The following is a 9,232-nucleotide window of genomic DNA, read 5'->3' as shown; positions in this document are numbered from 1 at the left end:
TATCCGAGAGTCTTTGCGTGGGTGGCAGAAACGTTCGAGTACCTGCTTGAGATCCAGAATTCCAGGAGAACAAAAAACCATCCCTCACAATTCCCCACTCTGCCTCTCCCTCCCCAAAATCTCAAAATCGCAGTTTTAGACTATAGCAGTAATTCTCAGAACGTGCTTCCCGAACCGGCAACACCAGCATCCCTTGGGCACCTGACAGAAGTGTGGGCCTCCTGAAGGAACCTGTGGCCCAGCAATCTGTGGGCGAACCCTTCCAGGTGGGTCTGTGCTTGTTGAGGTCTGAGAGCCACTGTTCTAGAACACGGTTCTTAACCTAGGGTCTGGAGGAAGTTTTAAGGGGTCTAAAACTTCCTTGGGTTTGCATATAAAATTTTACATATATATCCTTTGTCTGCGGAGGGGGTCCGGAGCAGACACTGCTCGATCCTGAACAAGTTATGAACTACTACTCTAGGAATTGCTACATGGTAGATATCCCCCTGCCTGCACCCACAAACTCTTCACTTTCCTGTTTCTTTGCCTTAAGACACCTGGCTTTCCCCTAAAGAATCTTGTGGTCAGGAGCACCTGGGTGGCTCAGTCCGTTAAGCATCTGCCCTCAGCTCAGGTCATAATCCCAGGGTCCTGGGATCGAGCCCCACAACGGGCTCCTTGCTCAGCGGGGAATCTGCTTCTCCCTCTCCCCCTGCTTGTGTGCTTGCTCTGTCACATAAATAAAAATAAAATTTTTTGCAAAGAAATCCAGTGGTCATTTTCCCATACCCCTTGTATCTTCAGTACAGGAGATGTGCCTCCCTGCACTGTCCACAGACCATTATCCCTCCGCACAGAAATCTCTGCTCTTTTGAGACTCTGACCCCTCCTTTTTGTGTCATCTGCTTACCTTCCAGATATTTCGCTCATTCACTGTAGACCTTGGGTTCCTACAATCCTGCCATGATCCTGGGTGGGATCAATGTCATGTGAATGCCCCCTTCAACACCCCAGCCTCACAGGAACCTCCCACATTGAGCACCTCGACATGAAGAAATTCCCTGTCCTCGACGCCTGAACCGCTCACTCTGTTCCATGTGGGACTTACACTCACCGCCTCCACCATCGGCTCAAACTAAGTCAGTGCAGTAACACACCCCAAATCTTAGTGGCTTCCTATAAAATGTTTGCTTCTCGGCCCACGGCAGGATAGCCGCAGCTCTGCTCCCTATGTTCGTCAATCCTGGAGCCAGACTGAAGGAGCAGCCCCCATTCTGGGATGTGATGGCCCCACACTAGGGAGAAGGAGCACCCACTGAACCCCACAATGGTCCCTAAACCTCAGAAGTAGTACAGTCAGGGCGTCTGGGTGGCTCAGTTGCTTAAGCGTTCTGACTCTTACTTCAGCTCAAGTCATGATCTCAGGGTTGTGAGATGGAGCCCCACCTTGGGCTCCTTCTCTCTCCTTCTCCCTCTGCCCCGCCTCCCCTCTCAAAAAAAAATAAAAATAGGGGCGCCTGGGTGGCTCAGTGGGTTAAGCCTCTGCCTTCAGCTCAGGTCATGATCCCAGGGTCCTGGGATTGAGCTCCGCATTGGGCTCTCTGCTCAGCAGGAAGCCTGCTTCCTCCTCTCTCTCTCTCTCTCTGTGATCTCTGTCTGTCAAATAAATTTTAAAAATCTTTAAAAATAAAAAAGTAGTGCACTTCACTCCCACTCACATTTCATTGACAAGCCTGTTGTCACTGGGGCGGGGAGCATAATCCTCTCCAAAGGATGGCAGAGAGAAGTGGCACGTTTTGACAATTTGATCTCCCCCAGTCTTTGAAGTCTATTAGAGCATCAGTCCATCTCGGAACACAGCAGCCTGTCCCTTCTGCTCTCAGTCCCTCCTTACCATACCATTCTTCCCATTTCGTTCAGGCTTCCCGTTTCCCATCAGCCCCTCCCACAAATAACAATGATAGAAAATCTTTATTGAACACTTTGTAGGTGCTGATTTGACTTCTATCAGCCCAGGACAGATTTGCGCCTTAGAGAAGCTAAATAACCTGTCTTCACTTCCTTCTTCCTGTCCTCTAGGTTAGAACCATCACTTCAACTATCAGGGGAACAACAGGAGAACCAGGTAGAATCGAGCCCCGGCTGGGGACGTGAATGCGTGGTAACAGCATCTGCGCGCGCGGTGTGAGTTACGTCCGGAGACACTTGGCGGCTGGGCCTATGGGGTCTCAACCAGAGGGGAGTCTCTCCTAAGTGACATTCGGCAGTGGCTGCAGATATTTCTGTCATCTTGAGTAGAGGCCAGGGATGTCACAGGGCGCAGGCCACTCCCCGCTCACCAACAGATAATTTCCCAGTCCCCAGTGTCAATAGTGCTGAGGCTGAGGAACCCTGTGCGCAGGGATAATGGTCTGGTCCCTGAGGCCAGGGACAGGGAGGGCGTGTCCGGCAATGGCCTTGCAGGTTTCCCTGGTCCTTTCTCTCCTATTCCCCAGAGTTCCCACTTCAGACCATCTCCATTCTCTTCAAACTCTTATCCCAACTGCCTCCTCCCTCAGACTCCACTCTCTCCCTCCATGCTTTCAACTACACTGAACTTTAGAGTCTTCCAGATGCCATGAGCTCCTCACCTAAAAGCCCTCACACACCAGCTCTCATCTCGACGCTCCCCTCTCCCAACTCCCCTCCTCCCTTGAGCTTTCAGCTTCTCGTGTCTTCGAGGAGGCTGGTCGATCAACCCTTGACTAGATTGGGCCCCTCTTCTCTATTTCCCACAGCAGCACATCCTAACAGAACACGCACCACATTAATACTATGTGTTTAAACTGGCCAGTTTCCCTAAGCCACGAGAGCGAGGACCTTCCTCCTCATCTTCACCACAGTATCCGCGGGACCTATGAAGTGTAAGATACAGAATATTTCCACGGGTCTATTTCCATTTGGATCTTCTCATATGCACAGAGTCAACATAACCCAAACAAAACTCATCGTTTTTTCCTACCTCACCACCACCAGCACAAACCTACCCTTCTACACATAATTTTTACCTCAGTGAACAGCAGGGCCGTCCACCAACTGCCCCAGCCACCCCTGACTCCTCCCCTTCCCTCACAGCCCCAGTGACTCATTCAGGAAGTGAGTCCCTTCTGCCTGGGTTTCCCTCAAATCCATGCATCTTTTTTTTTTTTTTTTAAGATTTTATCCATTTATTTGACAGAGAGAGACACAGCCAGAGAGGGAACACAAGCAGGGGGAGTGGGAGAGGGAGAAGCAGGCTTCCCGCCGAGCAGGGAGCCCGAGGAGGGGCTCAATCCCAAGACCCTGGGATCATGACCTGAGCCGAAGGCAGAAGCTGAATGACTGAGCCACTCAGGCGCCCCAAATCCATGCACCTCTTTTGGGCTTTTGTCTCAGACACAATAGTTTTAGCTAGTGACTGAATCTGTGACTCTTAATTCCCTTGGACATGTTATTTAGCTCCTCTAAGCTTTAAATACCCCATGGGATAATAAATGCCAGGTCAGCACCTACTAAGTGTTTAGTCAATGTTATCTACTATTATTTTTCCAGGCCCACTGCCATCGCCTCAGGAATATCATTGTTTCTAGCCCAGATTGCTGCCACAACCTGTTATCCTTGCTTCTAGTCTGGCCAGCACTCTAGTCTAGTCTAACAATGCATGAGGCCAGAATCTTCCAAAAATGCAAATGAGATCAAGCCCCCCCACCTGCTTAAAATCCTCTGATGGTTCTCCAGGGCCTTCAGGATAAGGCTCGAACTCCCTGGCTTGGCACAGCACACCTTCATCCTCTAGCCCCTCCGACAGTCCAGTGCCTTCTCGTCTCTTCTCGGGCCACACCCCTTGCTCCAGTCGCACAGAACAACGGGAACGATCACAAACAAGCCCGGCTCTCACAGGTAGTTCTCTCACTGCTGTTTCCTCGGTCCGTGTGGAAACCGCCAGATGTCCCCAAGTCCACTGTTAAGACTACATATAGGCAACTTGAGGGAGCTTCCTAATTCACCGTGCTGGTCCCGGTACCGAGCAGGATCTGGCTCACAGGAACACTAAGTAAGTAATAAGCCATACTGAAAGGAACTCCCATACTTTATTTTGAAGAGGAAAGAAAGGAAATGAGTTTCGGGTTGGGAAGGTTATGTCGTGACATGATCCCCATATCCCGAATTCTGTAATGACCTGAAATCTTCCTAATAGCACTAATTTTTAAATTACGTTTTAGAGAACGGATTTGCGCACATTCTGGCAAACAATCACCAACTCGGCATTTGTCTGCCGATGACAATTTAAATCAGTTGCTACGTTCAGCTCGCCTTCCTCTGGCCTCAGGACTACATTCAACAACGGGGCGCCTGGGTGGCTCAGTGGGTTAAAGCCTCTGCCTCCGGCTCAGGTCATGATCCCAGGGTGCTGGGATCGAACCCCGCATTGGACTCTCTGCTCAGCAGGGAGCCTGCTTCCTCCTCTCCCTCTGCCTGTCTCTCTGCCTACTTGTGATCTCTGTCAAATAAATAAATAAAGTCTTAAAAAAAAAAGAAAAAGACTACATTCAACAATGATGAAGCTACAGGACCAGGACTCAAGATGAGTAGGGCACAAAACCCAGAAAACCAAACATGTGATGCGGCTGGAATCATTACAAAGTACCTTAAAGAGGTCACAAAACGTTCAAGGGTTGTGTGGACACAGAAACTGGCTTCACCTTTGGCTCTAATGCTCCTCTTGCTTTGTTTTCATTTTAAAATGCTATCCCTGGTATTTCCATGTCACACACCACCACCCCCCCCCGCCCCAGGAGCTCCTCATTCGGGTGTATATAACACACCTCTGGATCAGACAGCCTATGCAGCGTGCCCCCAAAAGTCGCGCAGTGTGGCCCAGTCTGCACCCGCCCTGCAGGGACCGCGAGCTGAATTGTTTCACTCACCTGAACGGTCTTAGCTGTAAGGACCTGACCTTTTGAAAATGTGGGCTAGCAAGTTCTTTGTGGCCAAGGTTTCTTCAGTACCCCTCCAAGAAACAGAACCTGAGGGCCACAGACCAGCGGCTGCCATGAGGCTCGTCAGAGCGAATGTCCAATGTTGTGCTTTTGTAGATTTGGTAAGCTCATGAGCTTTTCAGGGAGGGCTGTCATCCTCCTCCCAATTTAAGAACCACCGCTAGAGGCCTCAGCAGACGTGAGGCCGGTAAGTGATTAACGTGTACTTTGTGACAAACCCTCAGTACCCCGTGAACTAGACCCAATTTAAAACACAAACTAGAACCCTGCACCTAGCAGCTCTGTGTCAGCTCAACAGAGGCTAATCTGTCATCTCACCCTTTGAAGTCTCTCCAGCAACAAAGGTGAACAAAATGATAGCCTCGTGGGCTCAAAAGAGTTCAGTACAGACTTGTGCCTAGAGAGAAGGCTTGCCTTAAATCACTCTAGACATGCACGTATGATAGTCGCTAATTCTCAAGTGCTCTTGTTGGGGAAATTCCACTTGGCCTACCTAGCCAGCTCAAGGTTAAAAAACATGCTGCGAAATCTTGAGGTTCCCTTCAAGGACTGGGAACCTAGAAATGAAATATAATACTCTAACAGGTGACTGGAGGAAATTATCAAAAGTCGCTGCTGATTTTAAGTACATAACTTCTTTTGCAAAATCTATTCTGTCCCCAAACCAGACTACAGATTATACATAAAAACAGAAAGTGAGATTTTGCGATATACAAATTTCCCCAATCATGACACAAGATGGCAAAATGAAAAATATTTAATACACAAGAAAGCACAACAGAATCAAAAGGTATTAACAGCATTACATAGTGCAAAACCCAGAAAGATACAGAGCCATTAATTTATTGGTGCTTAAAAGGACTAGGCAAAAAAACACATGAAAATGTCTCCTTTCCTCCTTTATTGAGCTGGGCCACTATTCAAAAGGTTACCCGACATAGCTTTTTTCTATCGACTTTATGAAACCACATTTGCTACATGTTGATTACGCTTACCTGACCAGATATGTTATTTGGAAAATCGCATGTTTTCTGTGTATTGACAGCGCATTTTAGGCCACCTACTCAAGTGCAAGTAGAACATTTTTGTCCATCCAGACCACAGAGCAGCCGTATCTACTCTCCAAACCTACACACACTTCTCTCAGATCCTAGAGACAGAACTCTTTCCCAGTCAGGAGCTTCGGACCAAGGAAAGGCTGGATGAGTCAGAGGCGTACGTACGAGGAGGCCACGTAGGCCCTGCTAGGCAGGCACTAAGGGGAGCTTATGCTCAGCTTCCAGGACATGAGGTATTCTGAATATATACCCCAGAGAGTGATCTAACCATTTCCAACACATCATTCAAGGCAATGTATCTAGGTTGAGCTGCTCTAGCATCCTTAATCTCCATAACAAACGATGAGGTAGAAAGGGTAGTATGTATGTTAACAGATGAAAAAAATGAGGCTTAAAAAGGGGACAACTGGGACTGCAGCTGGTGAAGGATCTTACTCCTTATCTCCATCCCAAAAGCACTTCCCAGTGCTTGCCTGTAGACTAAGGACAGAGGCCTACCCAGAGGCTGCTCACAACTGCTACCTTGCCAAGTACCGAGGAGGCCAGAAACATTTCATTCCCCTTTCAAAACGTTTTCTGTTATTTCTTAAAGGAGGAAAGAAAAAAAACCAAAGGAGACGTTTTGATTATTTTGAAAGGAAGGGAAAAAAACGAGGCAAATCATAGGGGGAAGGCTGGCCTCTGTTTCTTAGTGCTGAGACAACGGGAGAGCTCATTCCCCTGCTGCCCCATCATGGACACAAAGGAAGTTGCAATTGCAAGTCTCGACTACAAGTTTTTTGTTTTGTTTTGTTTTGGTTTTTTTTTTTTTAAGATTTTATTTTTATTTATTTGACAGAGATCACAAGTAGGCAGAGAGGCAGGCAGAGAGAGAAGGGGGAGGAAGCAGGCTCCCTGTTGAGCAGAGAACCCGATAAGGGGCTCGATCCCAGGTCCCTGGGATCATGACCTGAGCCGAAGGCAGAAGCTTAACCCACTGAGCCACCCAGGCGCCCCAACTACAAGTTTTTTATTAGACAGTAGCTCTGATTTCACAGCTTCCCTTCCTTACTGCTAGAATCCACCACCTACCCCTGGCGAAGAAATATTCCCCAGAACTGACGGGAAAAGAGGAACCTTATCTAAATATACAGTCGTTCCAACCGTCTGGGGGGTGATACAGAAAGCCTTTGGTATAAAAGCAATATCCCAAAGTAGACCACTTTGAACTCTGAGGAAAAAAGAGCAACAGTAAGGGAAGAAGGAAGGAGAAAGGTATGACATCAAAGTAGTTACTGTTAAAAAAAAAATGCCTTGAGATAAGATATCAGGTGCTCTAATAAATTGTCAGAATCGTAGTGATAATGTCTATTTTCAAAAGAGCTTGTGCCAAATCACAGCAAGAACTCTGAGAAAAGAATTGCTCTGACAGTACTATTTGACCCTTTTTAAAATTCTTGACCCATTCTCACCCAAGAAATGAGGACTCTTGCTCGCTGTCCTATGCTCCCAGAAGACACGAGAAAGGATCCTGGGTAGAGGAAAACCACGTGCAGCGGCAGCGGCAGCCTGGACCTCAGATAAGCAACCAAGGATCAGCTACCACTGTCTGCAGATCCACAAACCTGCCACATTTTCAGTCATCCGAAAGCCTCTGACAGAGGGACCGTAAACCCAGCGGTTTTCCTTTGACAATGCCACATCCGCCAATAAGGGCACTACTTGGGATTGCGCGCTCCTACCGAAAGATCTCAGGATGCTTGGGGGACACTCTCCCACAGGAGAGAAGAGATCGTTGGCTCCTATAAAGGAAGCATGTAGCCATGGCGACCGAGGAAAGCGCATTCCGCGGACAGGATGTCGCAAAGCAATCTGGAAAAACTGTCCCCAGACTGGGTCAGGGAGTCACCTCAACCACTACCTCAGACACTCACTTCCAGTTTAGCTTTAGGTCCTCAGTCTCTCTCCTCAGATGCTAACCTACGACTCCCGTCATCACCCTCTGGGAGACGCTCAGCATAGCCTATGGCAGTGCAAAATTCCAGACATTTGTAAACATTGTACATTTCACTTTTGGCACAGGGGAGAGCTTATAAGTTCTTTATCTCTGAAGTGAAGATTCGAAACACAGCGAGTTCCTATCCTGTATCCACTTTCAGCAAAGACATTGGCAGTCTTAATACTCTATGTATATATACATATATACCCATGAATGAAGAGAACCATCAAACTAAATTCTTGAGGACATCCATCAGCAATTTAAGTAGATACTTGGCTAAATGGAAAACAATGGCTTCACAGTATCTAAAGGCATACTTTCAGATCATAGCACTCTGTGTGGGGGGAAAAACCCAAATATCTGGTTAACAAATGTCCTCTCTGAAGAGAACCAAGAGATAACACTCCAATAGCTCTGTAGAACCCAAGATTTAACATTCACCGATTTCTAACATTCTAACCAATTTCTAACATTCTAACCAATTTCTCATCAAAGACTGTTCAAAGGAGTCAACGACGCACTGAATTGACATTTTTTTTAAAATGCCACAGATTATCCTGACCTTTAAAAATAAAATTTTTACAAACAAATGACCCACAAAGCATTATATACACCTAGATATACATAAATTATTATTAAAACACAATCATGTATTTCAAGTGCTTGGCAGTGATCCCACCTTGTATTAGCAAAGTTCATGACAGTTTGTAGGCTGGCCCAGCGGACGCTGATCCATTGTTCAAGCGTAGGATTGGATTGGACTCTGGGGAAAGATCATCTGAAGGCTTGGTCTTAAGATTTTTATAAAGTCTGATTTAAGTATCTGATACAAAAACAGCAAATATACTAAGTACGGTGCAAGAATAGTGAGTTAATGAGACAGGAGACATTCTGATCTGTAACTTAGAAATTCACGGTTTCTGAGGATATGTTCATTGTTTTTGCAGTGAACTTTTTGTCCAGGATAACATGATCATAAATATAAAAGGATAATTAAAATAAGAAATTGCGCACTGGGGGCGCCTGGGTGGCTCAGTGGGTTAAAGCCCCTGCCTTCGGCTCGGGTCATGATCCCAGGGTCCTGGGATCGAGCCCCGCATCGGGCTCTCTGCTCAATGGAGAGCCTGCTTCCCTTTCTCTCTCTGCCTGCCTCTCTGCCTACTTGTGATCTCTGTCTCTCAAATAAATAAATAAAG

This window comes from Enhydra lutris, unplaced genomic scaffold (assembly GCF_002288905.1).
Source record: "Enhydra lutris kenyoni isolate GAN:26980312 unplaced genomic scaffold, ASM228890v2 scaffoldscaffold25, whole genome shotgun sequence".
Classification (NCBI taxonomy): domain Eukaryota; kingdom Metazoa; phylum Chordata; class Mammalia; order Carnivora; family Mustelidae; genus Enhydra; species Enhydra lutris.
The sequence above is the reverse complement of the archived record's forward strand: the minus strand, read 5'-3'. Positions refer to the sequence as shown.